Here is a 24739-nt window from a genome sequence, read left to right on the forward strand (position 1 = left end):
AGGAGCTCAGGAGCTCAGGAGCTCAGGAGGAGATTTCAGGACAGCAGGGATACACAGTGAGACCATGTGCGTAACAAACCAACAGAAACCAAAACAACAAAGCAACCTTAAAAAACCCATCCCAAAACAAACCAAACCACACCAACAAACAGAAATAGACTTTACAACTTTTTTAAAAAAGATGTATTTCTTATATATAAGTACACTGTAGCTGTCTTCAGACACACCAGAAGAGGGCATCAGATCTCACTACAGATGGCTGTGAGACACCATGTCGTTGCTGGGATTTGAACTCAGAACCTCTGGAAGAGCAGTCAGTGCTCTTAACCACTAAGCCATCCTTCCAGCCCGACTTTACAACTTTTATTTTGCCTTTTTTTTTCCTTCCCCAGAGCTAAGGATCGAACCCAGGGCCTTGTGCTTGCTAGGCATGTGCCCTACGACTGAGTTAAATCCCCAACCCTAAAAATAGACTTTAAAAATGTCAGAGGAACCCCTCCTCTAGGATGTGCCTGAGCTGAATCACATAGGCGGGAGACTCTGCAGAATCCGCGGCCCTGAGCATCTGAGCGCGCTTCAAGTCTCCGATTAAATTTTAAAAATGGCCTCCAATAAAACTACATTGCAAAAATTGGGAAAAAAAAAAAGAATGGAAAGAGTAAAAGAGTTGAAGATGCTGAGCCTGAAGAATTTGTGGTAGAAAAAGTACTGAACCATTGTGTAGTGAACTATTTCGTGAAGTGGAAGGGGTTTACAGATGCCGATAATACTTGGGTACCAGGAGAAAATTTAGATTGTCCAGAATTAATTGAAGCACTTCTTCATTCTCGAAAAGCTGGTAAAGAAAACGATTGTCCAAAAAGGAAATCTTTATCTGATAGTGAATCCGATGAGAGCAAATCGAAGAAGAGAGATGCTGCTGACAAGCAAAGGAGGCGAATATGAAGTGGCCTCAGATTGTCATCGCCTTCTATGAGGAGTGGCTGATTTGGCATTCTTGTACCGAAATGAAGTACAATAATTGTTTGCATATATAAATACACAATATTATATATATATGTATATAAAATATATATATATATATATGAATGATCTGGATCTTGGGTTTTGAATTACTAGTGTGGATCAAAGAGCATCCTGATGAAAATCACGTCTGATATGCTAGTTTTGAAAGCATTGGCAGTAGTTGGGAGATTTTTGGTTTTCGTTCTGCGTCAAAAGGCACTGACTCCTTTGAGCGAGTGAGAGCTCTCTGTAGTTGCTTCCTGTAACAGTAGAGTACTTGACACCATGTTGTATTTCCTCGGCTTGAAGAACAGCTTTTCTTAAACACTGGGGAGATTTTACAGTCATGACTCAAGTCAGAACTTATTTTTAACTGGGACACAGAAGGACCATTCTGGTTTGTGTGTGTGTGTGTGTGTGTGTGTGTGTGTGTGTTTGTGTGCGTGCGCGTTTGTATGTATGCAGTGTATGCATAAAACACTTACATAACCTGTGTGTTTTAGCTTGCTTTTAATACTCAAAAGAGCTGAACGTGAAAACACAGGTTGATGAGAGGCCATCAGCCTGACCATTTTCCTGATACCATAACCTTTCGGATTAAGCAGAGTCTGTAATGTATTGGATAGTTTAAAAGCAAGCCCATCAGAATTGATGTATTATCAAATAAATACAGTAGTTTATTTTCATACCAACTCCACCTTCAGAAAACGGAATTAAACGAAGTAGTAGCTTGATTTAACAACAAGACTTGGCCTAGTGTGGTGGTGTGCACCTTTAATGCCAGAACTCTAGAGGCAGGTGGAGCTGTGATTTAAGAGGCCAGCTGATCTACAGAGGCAGGTCCGAGTCAGCTGTTCTGTGTAAAGGTTCCTCTGGTTGAACCATTCCTTTGTAGGAAGTTAAAATCTGTTCTACAAGGTTATGATTCATGGAATCTGTTTGATGTGGAAGTAGAATCATGGTTAGAGCTGATGTTGGCCATTAAGTCCTGCTGTGGTTTAGTCCCTGGAAGCTCTGGTTGGTTGGTGTTGTTGTTCATATGGGGTCTCAAGTCCCTTCAAGCTCTTTTAGTCCTTTCTCTGATTTCTTCAACTGGGGTCCTGCGCTCAGTTCACTGGTTTGTTGCTCGCATTCACCTATGTATCTGCCGTATTCTGGCTGTGTCAATGAATAGTTTTATATTCCTTAAAAAAATGTCAGAAGAGCCTACAGCCATACCACCCGGAACGCGCCCGATCTCGTCTGATCTCGGAAGCTAAGCAGGGTCGGGCATGCTTAGTACGTGGATGGGAGACCACCTGGGATACCGGGTGCTGTAGGCTTTTGGGGGTTGGGGATTTAACTCAGTGGTACAGCTCTTGCCAGGCAATCAAAATCAGGAGCTCAGGAGCTCAGGAGCTCAGGAGCTCAGGAGCTCAGGAGCTCAGGAGCTCAGGAGCTCAGGAGATTTCAGGACAGCAGGGATACACAGTGAGACCATGTGCGTAACAAACCAACAGAAACCAAACAACAAAGCAACCTTAAAAAACCCATCCCTAACCAAACCAAACCACACCAACAAACAGAAATAGACTTTACAACTTTTTTAAAAAAGATGTATTTCTTATATATAAGTACACTGTAGCTGTCTTCAGACACACCAGAAGAGGGCATCAGATCTCACTACAGATGGCTGAGAGACACCATGTCGTTGCTGGGATTTGAACTCAGAACCTCTGGAAGAGCAGTCAGTGCTCTTAACCACTAAGCCATCCTTCCAGCCCGACTTTACAACTTTTATTTTGCCTTTTTTTTCCTTCCCCAGAGCTAAGGATCGAACCCAGGGCCTTGTGCTTGCTAGGCATGTGCCCTACGACTGAGTTAAATCCCCAACCCTAAAAATAGACTTTAAAAATGTCAGAGGAACCCCTCCTCTAGGATGTGCCTGAGCTGAATCACATAGGCGGGAGACTCTGCAGAATCCGCGGCCCTGAGCATCTGAGCGCGCTTCAAGTCTCCGATTAAATTTTAAAAATGGCCTCCAATAAAACTACATTGCAAAAATTGGGAAAAAAAAAAAACAGAATGGAAAGAGTAAAAGAGTTGAAGATGCTGAGCCTGAAGAATTTGTGGTAGAAAAAGTACTGAACCATTGTGTAGTGAACTATTTCGTGAAGTGGAAGGGGTTTACAGATGCCGATAATACTTGGGTACCAGGAGAAAATGTAGATTGTCCAGAATTAATTGAAGCACTTCTTCATTCTCGAAATGCTGGTAAAGAAAACGATTGTCCAAAAAGGAAATCTTTATCTGATAGTGAATCCGATGAGAGCAAATCGAAGAAGAGAGATGCTGCTGACAAGCAAAGGAGGCGAATATGAAGTGGCCTCAGATTGTCATCGCCTTCTATGAGGAGTGGCTGATTTGGCATTCTTGTACCGAAATGAAGTACAATAATTGTTTGCATATATAAATACACAATATTATATATATATGTATATAAAAAATATATATATATGAATGATCTGGATCTTGGGTTTTGAATTACTAGTGTGGATCAAAGAGCATCCTGATGAAAATCAAGTCTGATATGCTAGTTTTGAAAGCATTGGCAGTAGTTGGGAGATTTTTGGTTTTCGTTCTGCGTCAAAAGGCACTGACTCCTTTGAGCGAGTGAGAGCTCTCTGTAGTTGCTTCCTGTAACAGTAGAGTACTTGACACCATGTTGTATTTCCTCGGCTTGAAGAACAGCTTTTCTTAAACACTAGGGAGATTTTACATTCATGACTCAAGTCAGAACTTATTTTTAACTGGGACACAGAAGGACCATTCTGGTTTGTGTGTGTGTGTGTGTGTGTGTGTGTGTGTGTGTGTGTGTGCGCGCGCGTTTGTTTGTATGCAGTGTATGCATAAAACACTTACATAACCTGTCTGTTTTAGCTTGCTTTTAATACTCAAAAGAGCTGAACGTGAAAACACAGGTTGATGAGAGGCCATCAGCCTGACCATTTTCCTGATACCATAACCTTTCGGATTAAGCAGAGTCTGTAATGTATTGGATAGTTTAAAAGCAAGCCCATCAGAATTGATGTATTATCAAATAAATACAGTAGTTTATTTTCATACCAACTCCACCTTCAGAAAACGGAATTAAACGAAGTAGTAGCTTGATTTAACAACAAGACTTGGCCTAGTGTGGTGGTGTGCACCTTTAATGCCAGAACTCTAGAGGCAGGTGGAGCTGTGATTTAAGAGGCCAGCTGATCTACAGAGGCAGGTCCGAGTCAGCTGTTCTGTGTAAAGGTTCCTCTGGTTGAAACATTCCTTTGTAGGAAGTTAAAATCTGTACTAAAAGGTTATGATTCATGGAATCTGTTTGATGTGGAAGTAGAATCATGGTTAGAGCTGATGTTGGCCATTAAGTCCTGCTGTGGTTTAGTCCCTGGAAGCTCTGGTTGGTTGGTGTTGTTGTTCATATGGGGTCTCAAGTCCCTTCAAGCTCTTTTAGTCCTTTCTCTGATTTCTTCAACTGGGGTCCTGCGCTCAGTTCACTGGTTTGTTGCTCGCATTCACCTATGTATCTGCCGTATTCTGGCTGTGTCAATGAATAGTTTTATATTCCTTAAAAAAATGTCAGAAGAGCCTACAGCCATACCACCCGGAACGCGCCCGATCTCGTCTGATCTCGGAAGCTAAGCAGGGTCGGGCATGCTTAGTACGTGGATGGGAGACCACCTGGGATACCGGGTGCTGTAGGCTTTTGGGGGTTGGGGATTTAACTCAGTGGTAGAGCTCTTGCCAGGCAATCAAAATCAGGAGCTCAGGAGCTCAGGAGCTCAGGAGCTCAGGAGCTCAGGAGCTCAGGAGCTCAGGAGCTCAGGAGCTCAGGAGCTCAGGAGCTCAGGAGCTCAGGAGCTCAGGAGCTCAGGAGCTCAGGAGCTCAGGAGCTCAGGAGCTCAGGAGGAGATTTCAGGACAGCAGGGATACACAGTGAGACCATGTGCGTAACAAACCAACAGAAACCAAAACAACAAAGCAACCTTAAAAAACCCATCCCAAAACAAACCAAACCACACCAACAAACAGAAATAGACTTTACAACTTTTTTAAAAAAGATGTATTTCTTATATATAAGTACACTGTAGCTGTCTTCAGACACACCAGAAGAGGGCATCAGATCTCACTACAGATGGCTGTGAGACACCATGTCGTTGCTGGGATTTGAACTCAGAACCTCTGGAAGAGCAGTCAGTGCTCTTAACCACTAAGCCATCCTTCCAGCCCGACTTTACAACTTTTATTTTGCCTTTTTTTTTCCTTCCCCAGAGCTAAGGATCGAACCCAGGGCCTTGTGCTTGCTAGGCATGTGCCCTACGACTGAGTTAAATCCCCAACCCTAAAAATAGACTTTAAAAATGTCAGAGGAACCCCTCCTCTAGGATGTGCCTGAGCTGAATCACATAGGCGGGAGACTCTGCAGAATCCGCGGCCCTGAGCATCTGAGCGCGCTTCAAGTCTCCGATTAAATTTTAAAAATGGCCTCCAATAAAACTACATTGCAAAAATTGGGAAAAAAAAAAAGAATGGAAAGAGTAAAAGAGTTGAAGATGCTGAGCCTGAAGAATTTGTGGTAGAAAAAGTACTGAACCATTGTGTAGTGAACTATTTCGTGAAGTGGAAGGGGTTTACAGATGCCGATAATACTTGGGTACCAGGAGAAAATTTAGATTGTCCAGAATTAATTGAAGCACTTCTTCATTCTCGAAAAGCTGGTAAAGAAAACGATTGTCCAAAAAGGAAATCTTTATCTGATAGTGAATCCGATGAGAGCAAATCGAAGAAGAGAGATGCTGCTGACAAGCAAAGGAGGCGAATATGAAGTGGCCTCAGATTGTCATCGCCTTCTATGAGGAGTGGCTGATTTGGCATTCTTGTACCGAAATGAAGTACAATAATTGTTTGCATATATAAATACACAATATTATATATATATGTATATAAAATATATATATATATATATGAATGATCTGGATCTTGGGTTTTGAATTACTAGTGTGGATCAAAGAGCATCCTGATGAAAATCACGTCTGATATGCTAGTTTTGAAAGCATTGGCAGTAGTTGGGAGATTTTTGGTTTTCGTTCTGCGTCAAAAGGCACTGACTCCTTTGAGCGAGTGAGAGCTCTCTGTAGTTGCTTCCTGTAACAGTAGAGTACTTGACACCATGTTGTATTTCCTCGGCTTGAAGAACAGCTTTTCTTAAACACTGGGGAGATTTTACAGTCATGACTCAAGTCAGAACTTATTTTTAACTGGGACACAGAAGGACCATTCTGGTTTGTGTGTGTGTGTGTGTGTGTGTGTGTGTGTGTGTTTGTGTGCGTGCGCGTTTGTATGTATGCAGTGTATGCATAAAACACTTACATAACCTGTGTGTTTTAGCTTGCTTTTAATACTCAAAAGAGCTGAACGTGAAAACACAGGTTGATGAGAGGCCATCAGCCTGACCATTTTCCTGATACCATAACCTTTCGGATTAAGCAGAGTCTGTAATGTATTGGATAGTTTAAAAGCAAGCCCATCAGAATTGATGTATTATCAAATAAATACAGTAGTTTATTTTCATACCAACTCCACCTTCAGAAAACGGAATTAAACGAAGTAGTAGCTTGATTTAACAACAAGACTTGGCCTAGTGTGGTGGTGTGCACCTTTAATGCCAGAACTCTAGAGGCAGGTGGAGCTGTGATTTAAGAGGCCAGCTGATCTACAGAGGCAGGTCCGAGTCAGCTGTTCTGTGTAAAGGTTCCTCTGGTTGAACCATTCCTTTGTAGGAAGTTAAAATCTGTTCTACAAGGTTATGATTCATGGAATCTGTTTGATGTGGAAGTAGAATCATGGTTAGAGCTGATGTTGGCCATTAAGTCCTGCTGTGGTTTAGTCCCTGGAAGCTCTGGTTGGTTGGTGTTGTTGTTCATATGGGGTCTCAAGTCCCTTCAAGCTCTTTTAGTCCTTTCTCTGATTTCTTCAACTGGGGTCCTGCGCTCAGTTCACTGGTTTGTTGCTCGCATTCACCTATGTATCTGCCGTATTCTGGCTGTGTCAATGAATAGTTTTATATTCCTTAAAAAAATGTCAGAAGAGCCTACAGCCATACCACCCGGAACGCGCCCGATCTCGTCTGATCTCGGAAGCTAAGCAGGGTCGGGCATGCTTAGTACGTGGATGGGAGACCACCTGGGATACCGGGTGCTGTAGGCTTTTGGGGGTTGGGGATTTAACTCAGTGGTACAGCTCTTGCCAGGCAATCAAAATCAGGAGCTCAGGAGCTCAGGAGCTCAGGAGCTCAGGAGCTCAGGAGCTCAGGAGCTCAGGAGCTCAGGAGCTCAGGAGATTTCAGGACAGCAGGGATACACAGTGAGACCATGTGCGTAACAAACCAACAGAAACCAAACAACAAAGCAACCTTAAAAAACCCATCCCTAACCAAACCAAACCACACCAACAAACAGAAATAGACTTTACAACTTTTTTAAAAAAGATGTATTTCTTATATATAAGTACACTGTAGCTGTCTTCAGACACACCAGAAGAGGGCATCAGATCTCACTACAGATGGCTGAGAGACACCATGTCGTTGCTGGGATTTGAACTCAGAACCTCTGGAAGAGCAGTCAGTGCTCTTAACCACTAAGCCATCCTTCCAGCCCGACTTTACAACTTTTATTTTGCCTTTTTTTTCCTTCCCCAGAGCTAAGGATCGAACCCAGGGCCTTGTGCTTGCTAGGCATGTGCCCTACGACTGAGTTAAATCCCCAACCCTAAAAATAGACTTTAAAAATGTCAGAGGAACCCCTCCTCTAGGATGTGCCTGAGCTGAATCACATAGGCGGGAGACTCTGCAGAATCCGCGGCCCTGAGCATCTGAGCGCGCTTCAAGTCTCCGATTAAATTTTAAAAATGGCCTCCAATAAAACTACATTGCAAAAATTGGGAAAAAAAAAAACAGAATGGAAAGAGTAAAAGAGTTGAAGATGCTGAGCCTGAAGAATTTGTGGTAGAAAAAGTACTGAACCATTGTGTAGTGAACTATTTCGTGAAGTGGAAGGGGTTTACAGATGCCGATAATACTTGGGTACCAGGAGAAAATGTAGATTGTCCAGAATTAATTGAAGCACTTCTTCATTCTCGAAATGCTGGTAAAGAAAACGATTGTCCAAAAAGGAAATCTTTATCTGATAGTGAATCCGATGAGAGCAAATCGAAGAAGAGAGATGCTGCTGACAAGCAAAGGAGGCGAATATGAAGTGGCCTCAGATTGTCATCGCCTTCTATGAGGAGTGGCTGATTTGGCATTCTTGTACCGAAATGAAGTACAATAATTGTTTGCATATATAAATACACAATATTATATATATATGTATATAAAAAAATATATATATATGAATGATCTGGATCTTGGGTTTTGAATTACTAGTGTGGATCAAAGAGCATCCTGATGAAAATCAAGTCTGATATGCTAGTTTTGAAAGCATTGGCAGTAGTTGGGAGATTTTTGGTTTTCGTTCTGCGTCAAAAGGCACTGACTCCTTTGAGCGAGTGAGAGCTCTCTGTAGTTGCTTCCTGTAACAGTAGAGTACTTGACACCATGTTGTATTTCCTCGGCTTGAAGAACAGCTTTTCTTAAACACTAGGGAGATTTTACATTCATGACTCAAGTCAGAACTTATTTTTAACTGGGACACAGAAGGACCATTCTGGTTTGTGTGTGTGTGTGTGTGTGTGTGTGTGTGTGTGTGTGTGTGTGTGCGCGCGCGTTTGTTTGTATGCAGTGTATGCATAAAACACTTACATAACCTGTCTGTTTTAGCTTGCTTTTAATACTCAAAAGAGCTGAACGTGAAAACACAGGTTGATGAGAGGCCATCAGCCTGACCATTTTCCTGATACCATAACCTTTCGGATTAAGCAGAGTCTGTAATGTATTGGATAGTTTAAAAGCAAGCCCATCAGAATTGATGTATTATCAAATAAATACAGTAGTTTATTTTCATACCAACTCCACCTTCAGAAAACGGAATTAAACGAAGTAGTAGCTTGATTTAACAACAAGACTTGGCCTAGTGTGGTGGTGTGCACCTTTAATGCCAGAACTCTAGAGGCAGGTGGAGCTGTGATTTAAGAGGCCAGCTGATCTACAGAGGCAGGTCCGAGTCAGCTGTTCTGTGTAAAGGTTCCTCTGGTTGAAACATTCCTTTGTAGGAAGTTAAAATCTGTACTAAAAGGTTATGATTCATGGAATCTGTTTGATGTGGAAGTAGAATCATGGTTAGAGCTGATGTTGGCCATTAAGTCCTGCTGTGGTTTAGTCCCTGGAAGCTCTGGTTGGTTGGTGTTGTTGTTCATATGGGGTCTCAAGTCCCTTCAAGCTCTTTTAGTCCTTTCTCTGATTTCTTCAACTGGGGTCCTGCGCTCAGTTCACTGGTTTGTTGCTCGCATTCACCTATGTATCTGCCGTATTCTGGCTGTGTCAATGAATAGTTTTATATTCCTTAAAAAAATGTCAGAAGAGCCTACAGCCATACCACCCGGAACGCGCCCGATCTCGTCTGATCTCGGAAGCTAAGCAGGGTCGGGCATGCTTAGTACGTGGATGGGAGACCACCTGGGATACCGGGTGCTGTAGGCTTTTGGGGGTTGGGGATTTAACTCAGTGGTAGAGCTCTTGCCAGGCAATCAAAATCAGGAGCTCAGGAGCTCAGGAGCTCAGGAGCTCAGGAGCTCAGGAGCTCAGGAGCTCAGGAGCTCAGGAGCTCAGGAGCTCAGGAGCTCAGGAGCTCAGGAGATTTCAGGACAGCAGGGATACACAGTGAGACCATGTGCGTAACAAACCAACAGAAACCAAACAACAAAGCAACCTTAAAAAACCCATCCCAAACCAAACCAAACCACACCAACAAACAGAAATAGACTTTACAACTTTTTTAAAAAAGATGTATTTCTTATATATAAGTACACTGTAGCTGTCTTCAGACACACCAGAAGAGGGCATCAGATCTCACTACAGATGGCTGTGAGACACCATGTCGTTGCTGGGATTTGAACTCAGAACCTCTGGAAGAGCAGTCAGTGCTCTTAACCACTAAGCCATCCTTCCAGCCCGACTTTACAACTTTTATTTTGCCTTTTTTTTTCCTTCCCCAGAGCTAAGGATCGAACCCAGGGCCTTGTGCTTGCTAGGCATGTGCCCTACGACTGAGTTAAATCCCCAACCCTAAAAATAGACTTTAAAAATGTCAGAGGAACCCCTCCTCTAGGATGTGCCTGAGCTGAATCACATAGGCGGGAGACTCTGCAGAATCCGCGGCCCTGAGCATCTGAGCGCGCTTCAAGTCTCCGATTAAATTTTAAAAATGGCCTCCAATAAAACTACATTGCAAAAATTGGGAAAAAAAAAACAGAATGGAAAGAGTAAAAGAGTTGAAGATGCTGAGCCTGAAGAATTTGTGGTAGAAAAAGTACTGAACCATTGTGTAGTGAACTATTTCGTGAAGTGGAAGGGGTTTACAGATGCCGATAATACTTGGGTACCAGGAGAAAATTTAGATTGTCCAGAATTAATTGAAGCACTTCTTCATTCTCGAAAAGCTGGTAAAGAAAACGATTGTCCAAAAAGGAAATCTTTATCTGATAGTGAATCCGATGAGAGCAAATCGAAGAAGAGAGATGCTGCTGACAAGCAAAGGAGGCGAATATGAAGTGGCCTCAGATTGTCATCGCCTTCTATGAGGAGTGGCTGATTTGGCATTCTTGTACCGAAATGAAGTACAATAATTGTTTGCATATATAAATACACAATATTATATATATATGTATATAAAATATATATATATATATATGAATGATCTGGATCTTGGGTTTTGAATTACTAGTGTGGATCAAAGAGCATCCTGATGAAAATCAAGTCTGATATGCTAGTTTTGAAAGCATTGGCAGTAGTTGGGAGATTTTTGGTTTTCGTTCTGCGTCAAAAGGCACTGACTCCTTTGAGCGAGTGAGAGCTCTCTGTAGTTGCTTCCTGTAACAGTAGAGTACTTGACACCATGTTGTATTTCCTCGGCTTGAAGAACAGCTTTTCTTAAACACTGGGGAGATTTTACAGTCATGACTCAAGTCAGAACTTATTTTTAACTGGGACACAGAAGGACCATTCTGGTTTGTGTGTGTGTGTGTGTGTGTGTGTGTGTGTGTGTGTGCGCGCGCGTTTGTTTGTATGCAGTGTATGCATAAAACACTTACATAACCTGTCTGTTTTAGCTTGCTTTTAATACTCAAAAGAGCTGAACGTGAAAACACAGGTTGATGAGAGGCCATCAGCCTGACCATTTTCCTGATACCATAACCTTTCGGATTAAGCAGAGTCTGTAATGTATTGGATAGTTTAAAAGCAAGCCCATCAGAATTGATGTATTATCAAATAAATACAGTAGTTTATTTTCATACCAACTCCACCTTCAGAAAACGGAATTAAACGAAGTAGTAGCTTGATTTAACAACAAGACTTGGCCTAGTGTGGTGGTGTGCACCTTTAATGCCAGAACTCTAGAGGCAGGTGGAGCTGTGATTTAAGAGGCCAGCTGATCTACAGAGGCAGGTCCGAGTCAGCTGTTCTGTGTAAAGGTTCCTCTGGTTGAAACATTCCTTTGTAGGAAGTTAAAATCTGTACTAAAAGGTTATGATTCATGGAATCTGTTTGATGTGGAAGTAGAATCATGGTTAGAGCTGATGTTGGCCATTAAGTCCTGCTGTGGTTTAGTCCCTGGAAGCTCTGGTTGGTTGGTGTTGTTGTTCATATGGGGTCTCAAGTCCCTTCCAGCTCTTTTAGTCCTTTCTCTGATTTCTTCAACTGGGGTCCTGCGCTCAGTTCACTGGTTTGTTGCTCGCATTCACCTATGTATCTGCCGTATTCTGGCTGTGTCAATGAATAGTTTTATATTCCTTAAAAAAATGTCAGAAGAGCCTACAGCCATACCACCCGGAACGCGCCCGATCTCGTCTGATCTCGGAAGCTAAGCAGGGTCGGGCATGCTTAGTACGTGGATGGGAGACCACCTGGGATACCGGGTGCTGTAGGCTTTTGGGGGTTGGGGATTTAACTCAGTGGTAGAGCTCTTGCCAGGCAATCAAAAACAGGAGCTCAGGAGCTCAGGAGCTCAGGAGCTCAGGAGCTCAGGAGCTCAGGAGCTCAGGAGCTCAGGAGCTCAGGAGCTCAGGAGCTCAGGAGCTCAGGAGCTCAGGAGCTCAGGAGCTCAGGAGCTCAGGAGCTCAGGAGCTCAGGAGCTCAGGAGCTCAGGAGCTCAGGAGCTCAGGAGCTCAGGAGCTCAGGAGCTCAGGAGCTCAGGAGCTCAGGAGCTCAGGAGCTCAGGAGCTCAGGAGCTCAGGAGCTCAGGAGCTCAGGAGCTCAGGAGCTCAGGAGCTCAGGAGCTCAGGAGCTCAGGAGCTCAGGAGCTCAGGAGCTCAGGAGCTCAGGAGCTCAGGAGCTCAGGAGCTCAGGAGCTCAGGAGCTCAGGAGCTCAGGAGCTCAGGAGCTCAGGAGCTCAGGAGCTCAGGAGCTCAGGAGCTCAGGAGCTCAGGAGCTCAGGAGCTCAGGAGCTCAGGAGCTCAGGAGCTCAGGAGCTCAGGAGCTCAGGAGCTCAGGAGCTCAGGAGCTCAGGAGCTCAGGAGCTCAGGAGCTCAGGAGCTCAGGAGCTCAGGAGCTCAGGAGCTCAGGAGCTCAGGAGCTCAGGAGCTCAGGAGCTCAGGAGCTCAGGAGCTCAGGAGCTCAGGAGCTCAGGAGCTCAGGAGCTCAGGAGCTCAGGAGCTCAGGAGCTCAGGAGCTCAGGAGCTCAGGAGCTCAGGAGCTCAGGAGCTCAGGAGCTCAGGAGCTCAGGAGCTCAGGAGCTCAGGAGCTCAGGAGCTCAGGAGCTCAGGAGCTCAGGAGCTCAGGAGCTCAGGAGCTCAGGAGCTCAGGAGCTCAGGAGCTCAGGAGCTCAGGAGCTCAGGAGCTCAGGAGCTCAGGAGCTCAGGAGCTCAGGAGCTCAGGAGCTCAGGAGCTCAGGAGCTCAGGAGCTCAGGAGCTCAGGAGCTCAGGAGCTCAGGAGCTCAGGAGCTCAGGAGCTCAGGAGCTCAGGAGCTCAGGAGCTCAGGAGCTCAGGAGCTCAGGAGCTCAGGAGCTCAGGAGCTCAGGAGCTCAGGAGCTCAGGAGCTCAGGAGCTCAGGAGCTCAGGAGCTCAGGAGCTCAGGAGCTCAGGAGCTCAGGAGCTCAGGAGCTCAGGAGCTCAGGAGCTCAGGAGCTCAGGAGCTCAGGAGCTCAGGAGCTCAGGAGCTCAGGAGCTCAGGAGCTCAGGAGCTCAGGAGCTCAGGAGCTCAGGAGCTCAGGAGCTCAGGAGCTCAGGAGCTCAGGAGCTCAGGAGCTCAGGAGCTCAGGAGCTCAGGAGCTCAGGAGCTCAGGAGCTCAGGAGCTCAGGAGCTCAGGAGCTCAGGAGCTCAGGAGCTCAGGAGCTCAGGAGCTCAGGAGCTCAGGAGCTCAGGAGCTCAGGAGCTCAGGAGCTCAGGAGCTCAGGAGCTCAGGAGCTCAGGAGCTCAGGAGCTCAGGAGCTCAGGAGCTCAGGAGCTCAGGAGCTCAGGAGCTCAGGAGCTCAGGAGCTCAGGAGCTCAGGAGCTCAGGAGCTCAGGAGCTCAGGAGCTCAGGAGCTCAGGAGCTCAGGAGCTCAGGAGCTCAGGAGCTCAGGAGCTCAGGAGCTCAGGAGCTCAGGAGCTCAGGAGCTCAGGAGCTCAGGAGCTCAGGAGCTCAGGAGCTCAGGAGCTCAGGAGCTCAGGAGCTCAGGAGCTCAGGAGCTCAGGAGCTCAGGAGCTCAGGAGCTCAGGAGCTCAGGAGCTCAGGAGCTCAGGAGCTCAGGAGCTCAGGAGCTCAGGAGCTCAGGAGCTCAGGAGCTCAGGAGCTCAGGAGCTCAGGAGCTCAGGAGCTCAGGAGCTCAGGAGCTCAGGAGCTCAGGAGCTCAGGAGCTCAGGAGCTCAGGAGCTCAGGAGCTCAGGAGCTCAGGAGCTCAGGAGCTCAGGAGCTCAGGAGCTCAGGAGCTCAGGAGCTCAGGAGCTCAGGAGCTCAGGAGCTCAGGAGCTCAGGAGCTCAGGAGCTCAGGAGCTCAGGAGCTCAGGAGCTCAGGAGCTCAGGAGCTCAGGAGCTCAGGAGCTCAGGAGCTCAGGAGCTCAGGAGCTCAGGAGCTCAGGAGCTCAGGAGCTCAGGAGCTCAGGAGCTCAGGAGCTCAGGAGCTCAGGAGCTCAGGAGCTCAGGAGCTCAGGAGCTCAGGAGCTCAGGAGCTCAGGAGCTCAGGAGCTCAGGAGCTCAGGAGCTCAGGAGCTCAGGAGCTCAGGAGCTCAGGAGCTCAGGAGCTCAGGAGCTCAGGAGCTCAGGAGCTCAGGAGCTCAGGAGCTCAGGAGCTCAGGAGCTCAGGAGCTCAGGAGCTCAGGAGCTCAGGAGCTCAGGAGCTCAGGAGCTCAGGAGCTCAGGAGGAGATTTCAGGACAGCAGGGATACACAGTGAGACCATGTGCGTAACAAACCAACAGAAACCAAAACAACAAAGCAACCTTAAAAAACCCATCCCAAAACAAACCAAACCACACCAACAAACAGAAATAGACTTTACAACTTTTTTAAAAAAGATGTATTTCTTATATATAAGTACACTGTAGCTGTCTTCAGACACACCAGAAGAGGGCATCAGATCTCACTACAGATGGCTGTGAGACACCATGTCGTTGCTGGGATTTGAACTCAGAACCTCTGGAAGAGCAGTCAGTGCTCTTAACCACTAAGCCATCCTTCCAGCCCGACTTCACAACTTTTATTTTGCCTTTTTTTTTCCTTCCCCAGAGCTAAGGATCGAACCCAGGGCCTTGTGCTTGCTAGGCATGTGCCCTACGACTGAGTTAAATCCCCAACCCTAAAAATAGACTTTAAAAATGTCAGAGGAACCCCTCCTCTAGGATGTGCCTGAGCTGAATCACATAGGCGGGAGACTCTGCAGAATCCGCGGCCCTGAGCATCTGAGCGCGCTTCAAGTCTCCGATTAAATTTTAAAAATGGCCTCCAATAAAACTACATTGCAAAAATTGGGAAAAAAAAACAGAATGGAAAGAGTAAAAGAGTTGAAGATGCTGAGCCTGAAGAATTTGTGGTAGAAAAAGTACTGAACCATTGTGTAGTGAACTATTTCGTGAAGTGGAAGGGGTTTACAGATGCCGATAATACTTGGGTACCAGGAGAAAATTTAGATTGTCCAGAATTAATTGAAGCACTTCTTCATTCTCGAAAAGCTGGTAAAGAAAACGATTGTCCAAAAAGGAAATCTTTATCTGATAGTGAATCCGATGAGAGCAAATCGAAGAAGAGAGATGCTGCTGACAAGCAAAGGAGGCGAATATGAAGTGGCCTCAGATTGTCATCGCCTTCTATGAGGAGTGGCTGATTTGGCATTCTTGTACCGAAATGAAGTACAATAATTGTTTGCATATATAAATACACAATATTATATATATGTATATAAAATATATATATATATATATATATATATATGAATGATCTGGATCTTGGGTTTTGAATTACTAGTGTGGATCAAAGAGCATCCTGATGAAAATCAAGTCTGATATGCTAGTTTTGAAAGCATTGGCAGTAGTTGGGAGATTTTTGGTTTTCGTTCTGCGTCAAAAGGCACTGACTCCTTTGAGCGAGTGAGAGCTCTCTGTAGTTGCTTCCTGTAACAGTAGAGTACTTGACACCATGTTGTATTTCCTCGGCTTGAAGAACAGCTTTTCTTAAACACTGGGGAGATTTTACAGTCATGACTCAAGTCAGAACTTATTTTTAACTGGGACACAGAAGGACCATTCTGGTGTGTGTGTGTGTGTGTGTGTGTGTGTGTGTGTGTGTGTGTGTGTGTGCGCGCGCGTTTGTTTGTATGCAGTGTATGCATAAAACACTTACATAACCTGTCTGTTTTAGCTTGCTTTTAATACTCAAAAGAGCTGAACGTGAAAACACAGGTTGATGAGAGGCCATCAGCCTGACCATTTTCCTGATACCATAACCTTTCGGATTAAGCAGAGTCTGTAATGTATTGGATAGTTTAAAAGCAAGCCCATCAGAATTGATGTATTATCAAATAAATACAGTAGTTTATTTTTATACCAACTCCACCTTCAGAAAACGGAATTAAACGAAGTAGTAGCTTGATTTAACAACAAGACTTGGCCTAGTGTGGTGGTGTGCACCTTTAATGCCAGAACTCTAGAGGCAGGTGGAGCTGTGATTTAAGAGGCCAGCTGATCTACAGAGGCAGGTCCGAGTCAGCTGTTCTGTGTAAAGGTTCCTCTGGTTGAACCATTCCTTTGTAGGAAGTTAAAATCTGTACTAAAAGGTTATGATTCATGGAATCTGTTTGATGTGGAAGTAGAATCATGGTTAGAGCTGATGTTGGCCATTAAGTCCTGCTGTGGTTTAGTCCCTGGAAGCTCTGGTTGGTTGGTGTTGTTGTTCATATGGGGTCTCAAGTCCCTTCAAGCTCTTTTAGTCCTTTCTCTGATTTCTTCAACTGGGGTCCTGCGCTCAGTTCACTGGTTTGTTGCTCGCATTCACCTATGTATCTGCCGTATTCTGGCTGTGTCAATGAATAGTTTTATATTCCTTAAAAAAATGTCAGAAGAGCCTACAGCCATACCACCCGGAACGCGCCCGATCTCGTCTGATCTCGGAAGCTAAGCAGGGTCGGGCATGCTTAGTACGTGGATGGGAGACCACCTGGGATACCGGGTGCTGTAGGCTTTTGGGGGTTGGGGATTTAACTCAGTGGTAGAGCTCTTGCCAGGCAATCAAAATCAGGAGCTCAGGAGCTCAGGAGCTCAGGAGCTCAGGAGCTCAGGAGCTCAGGAGCTCAGGAGCTCAGGAGCTCAGGAGCTCAGGAGCTCAGGAGCTCAGGAGCTCAGGAGCTCAGGAGCTCAGGAGCTCAGGAGCTCAGGAGCTCAGGAGCTCAGGAGCTCAGGAGCTCAGGAGCTCAGGAGCTCAGGAGCTCAGGAGCTCAGGAGCTCAGGAGCTCAGGAGCTCAGGAGCTCAGGAGCTCAGGAGCTCAGGAGCTCAGGAGCTCAGGAGCTCAGGAGCTCAGGAGCTCAGGAGCTCAGGAGCTCAGGAGCTCAGGAGCTCAGGAGCTCAGGAGCTCAGGAGCTCAGGAGCTCAGGAGCTCAGGAGCTCAGGAGCTCAGGAGCTCAGGAGCTCAGGAGCTCAGGAGCTCAGGAGCTCAGGAGCTCAGGAGCTCAGGAGCTCAGGAGCTCAGGAGCTCAGGAGCTCAGGAGCTCAGGAGCTCAGGAGCTCAGGAGCTCAGGAGCTCAGGAGCTCAGGAGCTCAGGAGCTCAGGAGCTCAGGAGCTCAGGAGCTCAGGAGCTCAGGAGCTCAGGAGCTCAGGAGCTCAGGAGCTCAGGAGCTCAGGAGCTCAGGAGCTCAGGAGCTCAGGAGCTCAGGAGCTCAGGAGCTCAGGAGCTCAGGAGCTCAGGAGCTCAGGAGCTCAGGAGCTCAGGAGCTCAGGAGCTCAGGAGCTCAGGAGCTCAGGAGCTCAGGAGCTCAGGAGCTCAGGAGCTCAGGAGCTCAGGAGCTCAGGAGCTCAGGAGCTCAGGAGCTCAGGAGCTCAGGAGCTCAGGAGCTCAGGAGCTCAGGAGCTCAGGAGCTCAGGAGCTCAGGAGCTCAGGAGCTCAGGAGCTCAGGAGCTCAGGAGCTCAGGAGCTCAGGAGCTCAGGAGCTCAGGAGCTCAGGAGCTCAGGAGCTCAGGAGCTCAGGAGCTCAGGAGCTCAGGAGCTCAGGAGCTCAGGAGCTCAGGAGCTCAGGAGCTCAGGAGCTCAGGAGCTCAGGAGCTCAGGAGCTCAGGAGCTCAGGAGCTCAGGAGCTCAGGAGCTCAGGAGCTCAGGAGCTCAGGAGCTCAGGAGCTCAGGAGCTCAGGAGCTCAGGAGCTCAGGAGCTCAGGAGCTCAGGAGCTCAGGAGCTCAGGGAGCTCAGGAGCTCAGGAGCTCAGGAGCTCAGGAGCTCAGGAGCTCAGGAGCTCAGGAGCTCAGGAGCTCAGGAGCTCAGGAGCTCAGGAGCTCAGGAGCTCAGGAGCTCAGGAGCTCAGGAGCTCAGGAGCTCAGGAGCTCAGGAGCTCAGGAGCTCAGGAGCTCAGGAGCTCAGGAGCTCAGGAGCTCAGGAGCTCAGGAGCTCAGGAGCTCAGGAGCTCAGGAGCTCAGGAGCTCAGGAGCTCAGGAGCTCAGGAGCTCAGGAGCTCAGGAGCTCAGGAGCTCAGGAGCTCAGGAGCTCAGGAGCTCAGGAGCTCAGGAGCTCAGGAGCTCAGGAGCTCAGGAGCTCAGGAGCTCAGGAGCTCAGGAGCTCAGGAGCTCAGGAGCTCAGGAGCTCAGGAGCTCAGGAGCTCAGGAGCTCAGGAGCTCAGGAGCTCAGGAGCTCAGGAGCTCAGGAGCTCAGGAGCTCAGGAGCTCAGGAGCTCAGGAGCTCAGGAGCTCAGGAGCTCAGGAGCTCAGGAGGAGATTTCAGGACAGCAGGGATACACAGTGAGACCATGTGCGTAACAAACCAACAGAAACCAAAACAACAAAGCAACCTTAAAAAACCCATCCCAAAACAAACCAAACCACACCAACAAACAGAAATAGACTTTACAACTTTTTTAAAAAAGATGTATTTCTTATATATAAGTACACTGTAGCTGTCTTCAGACACACCAGAAGAGGGCATCAGATCTCACTACAGATGGCTGTGAGACACCATGTCGTTGCTGGGATTTGAACTCAGAACCTCTGGAAGAGCAGTCAGTGCTCTTAACCACTAAGCCATCCTTCCAGCCCGACTTCACAACTTTTATTTTGCCTTTTTTTTTCCTTCCCCAGAGCTAAGGATCGAACCCAGGGCCTTGTGCTTGCTAGGCATGTGCCCTACGACTGAGTTAAATCCCCAACCCTAAAAATAGACTTTAAAAATGTCAGAGGAACCCCTCCTCTAGGATGTGCCTGAGCTGAATCACATAGGCGGGAGACTCTGCAGAATCCGCGGCCCTGAGCATCTGAGCGCGCTTCAAGTCTCCGATTAAATTTTAAAAATGGCCTCCAATAAAACTACATTGCAAAAATTGGGAAAAAAAAAACAGAATGGAAAGAGTAAAAGAGTTGAAGATGCTGAGCCTGAAGAATTTGTGGTAGAAAAAGTACTGAACCATTGTGTAGTGAACTATTTCGTGAAGTGGAAGGGGTTTACAGATGCCGATAATACTTGGGTACCAGGAGAAAATTTAGATTGTCCAGAATTAATTGAAGCACTTCTTCATTCTCGAAAAGCTGGTAAAGAAAACGATTGTCCAAAAAGGAAATCTTTATCTGATAGTGAATCCGATGAGAGCAAATCGAAGAAGAGAGATGCTGCTGACAAGCAAAGGAGGCGAATATGAAGTGGCCTCAGATTGTCATCGCCTTCTATGAGGAGTGGCTGATTTGGCATTCTTGTACCGAAATGAAGTACAATAATTGTTTGCATATATAAATACACAATATTATATATATGTATATAAAATATATATATATATATATATATATATGAATGATCTGGATCTTGGGTTTTGAATTACTAGTGTGGATCAAAGAGCATCCTGATGAAAATCAAGTCTGATATGCTAGTTTTGAAAGCATTGGCAGTAGTTGGGAGATTTTTGGTTTTCGTTCTGCGTCAAAAGGCACTGACTCCTTTGAGCGAGTGAGAGCTCTCTGTAGTTGCTTCCTGTAACAGTAGAGTACTTGACACCATGTTGTATTTCCTCGGCTTGAAGAACAGCTTTTCTTAAACACTGGGGAGATTTTACAGTCATGACTCAAGTCAGAACTTATTTTTAACTGGGACACAGAAGGACCATTCTGGTGTGTGTGTGTGTGTGTGTGTGTGTGTGTGTGTGTGTGTGTGCGCGCGCGTTTGTTTGTATGCAGTGTATGCATAAAACACTTACATAACCTGTCTGTTTTAGCTTGCTTTTAATACTCAAAAGAGCTGAACGTGAAAACACAGGTTGATGAGAGGCCATCAGCCTGACCATTTTCCTGATACCATAACCTTTCGGATTAAGCAGAGTCTGTAATGTATTGGATAGTTTAAAAGCAAGCCCATCAGAATTGATGTATTATCAAATAAATACAGTAGTTTATTTTTATACCAACTCCACCTTCAGAAAACGGAATTAAACGAAGTAGTAGCTTGATTTAACAACAAGACTTGGCCTAGTGTGGTGGTGTGCACCTTTAATGCCAGAACTCTAGAGGCAGGTGGAGCTGTGATTTAAGAGGCCAGCTGATCTACAGAGGCAGGTCCGAGTCAGCTGTTCTGTGTAAAGGTTCCTCTGGTTGAACCATTCCTTTGTAGGAAGTTAAAATCTGTACTAAAAGGTTATGATTCATGGAATCTGTTTGATGTGGAAGTAGAATCATGGTTAGAGCTGATGTTGGCCATTAAGTCCTGCTGTGGTTTAGTCCCTGGAAGCTCTGGTTGGTTGGTGTTGTTGTTCATATGGGGTCTCAAGTCCCTTCAAGCTCTTTTAGTCCTTTCTCTGATTTCTTCAACTGGGGTCCTGCGCTCAGTTCACTGGTTTGTTGCTCGCATTCACCTATGTATCTGCCGTATTCTGGCTGTGTCAATGAATAGTTTTATATTCCTTAAAAAAATGTCAGAAGAGCCTACAGCCATACCACCCGGAACGCGCCCGATCTCGTCTGATCTCGGAAGCTAAGCAGGGTCGGGCATGCTTAGTACGTGGATGGGAGACCACCTGGGATACCGGGTGCTGTAGGCTTTTGGGGGTTGGGGATTTAACTCAGTGGTAGAGCTCTTGCCAGGCAATCAAAATCAGGAGCTCAGCTCAGGAGCTCAGGAGCTCAGGAGCTCAGGAGCTCAGGAGCTCAGGAGCTCAGGAGCTCAGGAGCTCAGGAGCTCAGGAGCTCAGGAGCTCAGGAGCTCAGGAGCTCAGGAGCTCAGGAGCTCAGGAGCTCAGGAGCTCAGGAGCTCAGGAGCTCAGGAGCTCAGGAGCTCAGGAGCTCAGGAGCTCAGGAGCTCAGGAGCTCAGGAGCTCAGGAGCTCAGGAGCTCAGGAGCTCAGGAGCTCAGGAGCTCAGGAGCTCAGGAGCTCAGGAGCTCAGGAGCTCAGGAGCTCAGGAGCTCAGGAGCTCAGGAGCTCAGGAGCTCAGGAGCTCAGGAGCTCAGGAGCTCAGGAGCTCAGGAGCTCAGGAGCTCAGGAGCTCAGGAGCTCAGGAGCTCAGGAGCTCAGGAGCTCAGGAGCTCAGGAGCTCAGGAGCTCAGGAGCTCAGGAGCTCAGGAGCTCAGGAGCTCAGGAGCTCAGGAGCTCAGGAGCTCAGGAGCTCAGGAGCTCAGGAGCTCAGGAGCTCAGGAGCTCAGGAGCTCAGGAGCTCAGGAGCTCAGGAGCTCAGGAGCTCAGGAGCTCAGGAGCTCAGGAGCTCAGGAGCTCAGGAGCTCAGGAGCTCAGGAGCTCAGGAGCTCAGGAGCTCAGGAGCTCAGGAGCTCAGGAGCTCAGGAGCTCAGGAGCTCAGGAGCTCAGAGCTCAGGAGCTCAGGAGCTCAGGAGCTCTCAGGAGCTCAGGAGCTCAGGAGCTCAGGAGCTCAGGCTCAGGAGCTCAGGAGCTCAGGAGCTCAGGAGCTCAGGAGCTCAGGAGCTCAGGAGCTCAGGAGCTCAGGAGCTCAGGAGCTCAGGAGCTCAGGAGCTCAGGAGCTCAGGAGCTCAGGAGCTCAGGAGCTCAGGAGCTCAGGAGCTCAGGAGCTCAGGAGCTCAGGAGCTCAGGAGCTCAGGAGCTCAGGAGCTCAGGAGCTCAGGAGCTCAGGAGCTCAGGAGCTCAGGAGCTCAGGAGCTCAGGAGCTCAGGAGCTCAGGAGCTCAGGAGCTCAGGAGCTCAGGAGCTCAGGAGCTCAGGAGCTCAGGAGCTCAGGAGCTCAGGAGCTCAGGAGCTCAGGAGCTCAGGAGCTCAGGAGCTCAGGAGCTCAGGAGCTCAGGAGCTCAGGAGCTCAGGAGCTCAGGAGCTCAGGAGCTCAGGAGCTCAGGAGCTCAGGAGCTCAGGAGCTCAGGAGCTCAGGAGCTCAGGAGCTCAGGAGCTCAGGAGCTCAGGAGCTCAGGAGCTCAGGAGCTCAGGAGCTCAGGAGCTCAGGAGCTCAGGAGCTCAGGAGCTCAGGAGCTCAGGAGCTCAGGAGCTCAGGAGCTCAGGAGCTCAGGAGCTCAGGAGCTCAGGAGCTCAGGAGCTCAGGAGCTCAGGAGCTCAGGAGCTCAGGAGCTCAGGAGCTCAGGAGCTCAGGAGCTCAGGAGCTCAGGAGCTCAGGAGCTCAGGAGCTCAGGAGCTCAGGAGCTCAGGAGCTCAGGAGCTCAGGAGCTCAGGAGCTCAGGAGCTCAGGAGCTCAGGAGCTCAGGAGCTCAGGAGCTCAGGAGCTCAGGAGCTCAGGAGCTCAGGAGCTCAGGAGCTCAGGAGGAGATTTCAGGACAGCAGGGATACACAGTGAGACCATGTGCGTAACAAACCAACAGAAACCAAAACAACAAAGCAACCTTAAAAAACCCATCCCAAAACAAACCAAACCACACCAACAAACAGAAATAGACTTTACAACTTTTTTAAAAAAGATGTATTTCTTATATATAAGTACACTGTAGCTGTCTTCAGACACACCAGAAGAGGGCATCAGATCTCACTACAGATGGCTGTGAGACACCATGTCGTTGCTGGGATTTGAACTCAGAACCTCTGGAAGAGCAGTCAGTGCTCTTAACCACTAAGCCATCCTTCCAGCCCGACTTCACAACTTTTATTTTGCCTTTTTTTTTCCTTCCCCAGAGCTAAGGATCGAACCCAGGGCCTTGTGCTTGCTAGGCATGTGCCCTACGACTGAGTTAAATCCCCAACCCTAAAAATAGACTTTAAAAATGTCAGAGGAACCCCTCCTCTAGGATGTGCCTGAGCTGAATCACATAGGCGGGAGACTCTGCAGAATCCGCGGCCCTGAGCATCTGAGCGCGCTTCAAGTCTCCGATTAAATTTTAAAAATGGCCTCCAATAAAACTACATTGCAAAAATTGGGAAAAAAAAAACAGAATGGAAAGAGTAAAAGAGTTGAAGATGCTGAGCCTGAAGAATTTGTGGTAGAAAAAGTACTGAACCATTGTGTAGTGAACTATTTCGTGAAGTGGAAGGGGTTTACAGATGCCGATAATACTTGGGTACCAGGAGAAAATTTAGATTGTCCAGAATTAATTGAAGCACTTCTTCATTCTCGAAAAGCTGGTAAAGAAAACGATTGTCCAAAAAGGAAATCTTTATCTGATAGTGAATCCGATGAGAGCAAATCGAAGAAGAGAGATGCTGCTGACAAGCAAAGGAGGCGAATATGAAGTGGCCTCAGATTGTCATCGCCTTCTATGAGGAGTGGCTGATTTGGCATTCTTGTACCGAAATGAAGTACAATAATTGTTTGCATATATAAATACACAATATTATATATATGTATATAAAATATATATATATATATATATATATATGAATGATCTGGATCTTGGGTTTTGAATTACTAGTGTGGATCAAAGAGCATCCTGATGAAAATCAAGTCTGATATGCTAGTTTTGAAAGCATTGGCAGTAGTTGGGAGATTTTTGGTTTTCGTTCTGCGTCAAAAGGCACTGACTCCTTTGAGCGAGTGAGAGCTCTCTGTAGTTGCTTCCTGTAACAGTAGAGTACTTGACACCATGTTGTATTTCCTCGGCTTGAAGAACAGCTTTTCTTAAACACTGGGGAGATTTTACAGTCATGACTCAAGTCAGAACTTATTTTTAACTGGGACACAGAAGGACCATTCTGGTGTGTGTGTGTGTGTGTGTGTGTGTGTGTGTGTGTGTGTGTGTGTGCGCGCGCGTTTGTTTGTATGCAGTGTATGCATAAAACACTTACATAACCTGTCTGTTTTAGCTTGCTTTTAATACTCAAAAGAGCTGAACGTGAAAACACAGGTTGATGAGAGGCCATCAGCCTGACCATTTTCCTGATACCATAACCTTTCGGATTAAGCAGAGTCTGTAATGTATTGGATAGTTTAAAAGCAAGCCCATCAGAATTGATGTATTATCAAATAAATACAGTAGTTTATTTTTATACCAACTCCACCTTCAGAAAACGGAATTAAACGAAGTAGTAGCTTGATTTAACAACAAGACTTGGCCTAGTGTGGTGGTGTGCACCTTTAATGCCAGAACTCTAGAGGCAGGTGGAGCTGTGATTTAAGAGGCCAGCTGATCTACAGAGGCAGGTCCGAGTCAGCTGTTCTGTGTAAAGGTTCCTCTGGTTGAACCATTCCTTTGTAGGAAGTTAAAATCTGTACTAAAAGGTTATGATTCATGGAATCTGTTTGATGTGGAAGTAGAATCATGGTTAGAGCTGATGTTGGCCATTAAGTCCTGCTGTGGTTTAGTCCCTGGAAGCTCTGGTTGGTTGGTGTTGTTGTTCATATGGGGTCTCAAGTCCCTTCAAGCTCTTTTAGTCCTTTCTCTGATTTCTTCAACTGGGGTCCTGCGCTCAGTTCACTGGTTTGTTGCTCGCATTCACCTATGTATCTGCCGTATTCTGGCTGTGTCAATGAATAGTTTTATATTCCTTAAAAAAATGTCAGAAGA

General features: G+C 46.8%; 7 pseudogenes; all 7 read left to right on the forward strand.

The window, feature by feature from the left end:
- The first annotated feature begins 2209 nt into the window (after positions 1-2209).
- Positions 2210-2327, forward strand: LOC147997804 (5S ribosomal RNA; annotated as a pseudogene).
- Positions 2328-4625: 2298 nt separating this feature from the next.
- On the forward strand, positions 4626-4743 carry LOC147997805 (5S ribosomal RNA; annotated as a pseudogene).
- Positions 4744-7127: 2384 nt separating this feature from the next.
- LOC147997806 (5S ribosomal RNA) lies at positions 7128-7245 on the forward strand (annotated as a pseudogene).
- Positions 7246-9555: 2310 nt separating this feature from the next.
- LOC147997807 (5S ribosomal RNA) lies at positions 9556-9673 on the forward strand (annotated as a pseudogene).
- A 2329-nt stretch (positions 9674-12002) lies between these two features.
- LOC147997808 (5S ribosomal RNA) lies at positions 12003-12120 on the forward strand (annotated as a pseudogene).
- Positions 12121-16724: 4604 nt separating this feature from the next.
- On the forward strand, positions 16725-16842 carry LOC147997809 (5S ribosomal RNA; annotated as a pseudogene).
- Positions 16843-20760: 3918 nt separating this feature from the next.
- LOC147997810 (5S ribosomal RNA) lies at positions 20761-20878 on the forward strand (annotated as a pseudogene).
- The last annotated feature ends 3861 nt before the right edge of the window (positions 20879-24739 follow it).

This window comes from Rattus norvegicus, unplaced genomic scaffold (assembly GCF_021556685.1).
Source record: "Rattus norvegicus strain SHRSP/BbbUtx unplaced genomic scaffold, alternate assembly SHRSP_T2T unassigned-0000063, whole genome shotgun sequence".
In the NCBI taxonomy this organism is placed as follows: Eukaryota; Metazoa; Chordata; class Mammalia; order Rodentia; family Muridae; genus Rattus; species Rattus norvegicus.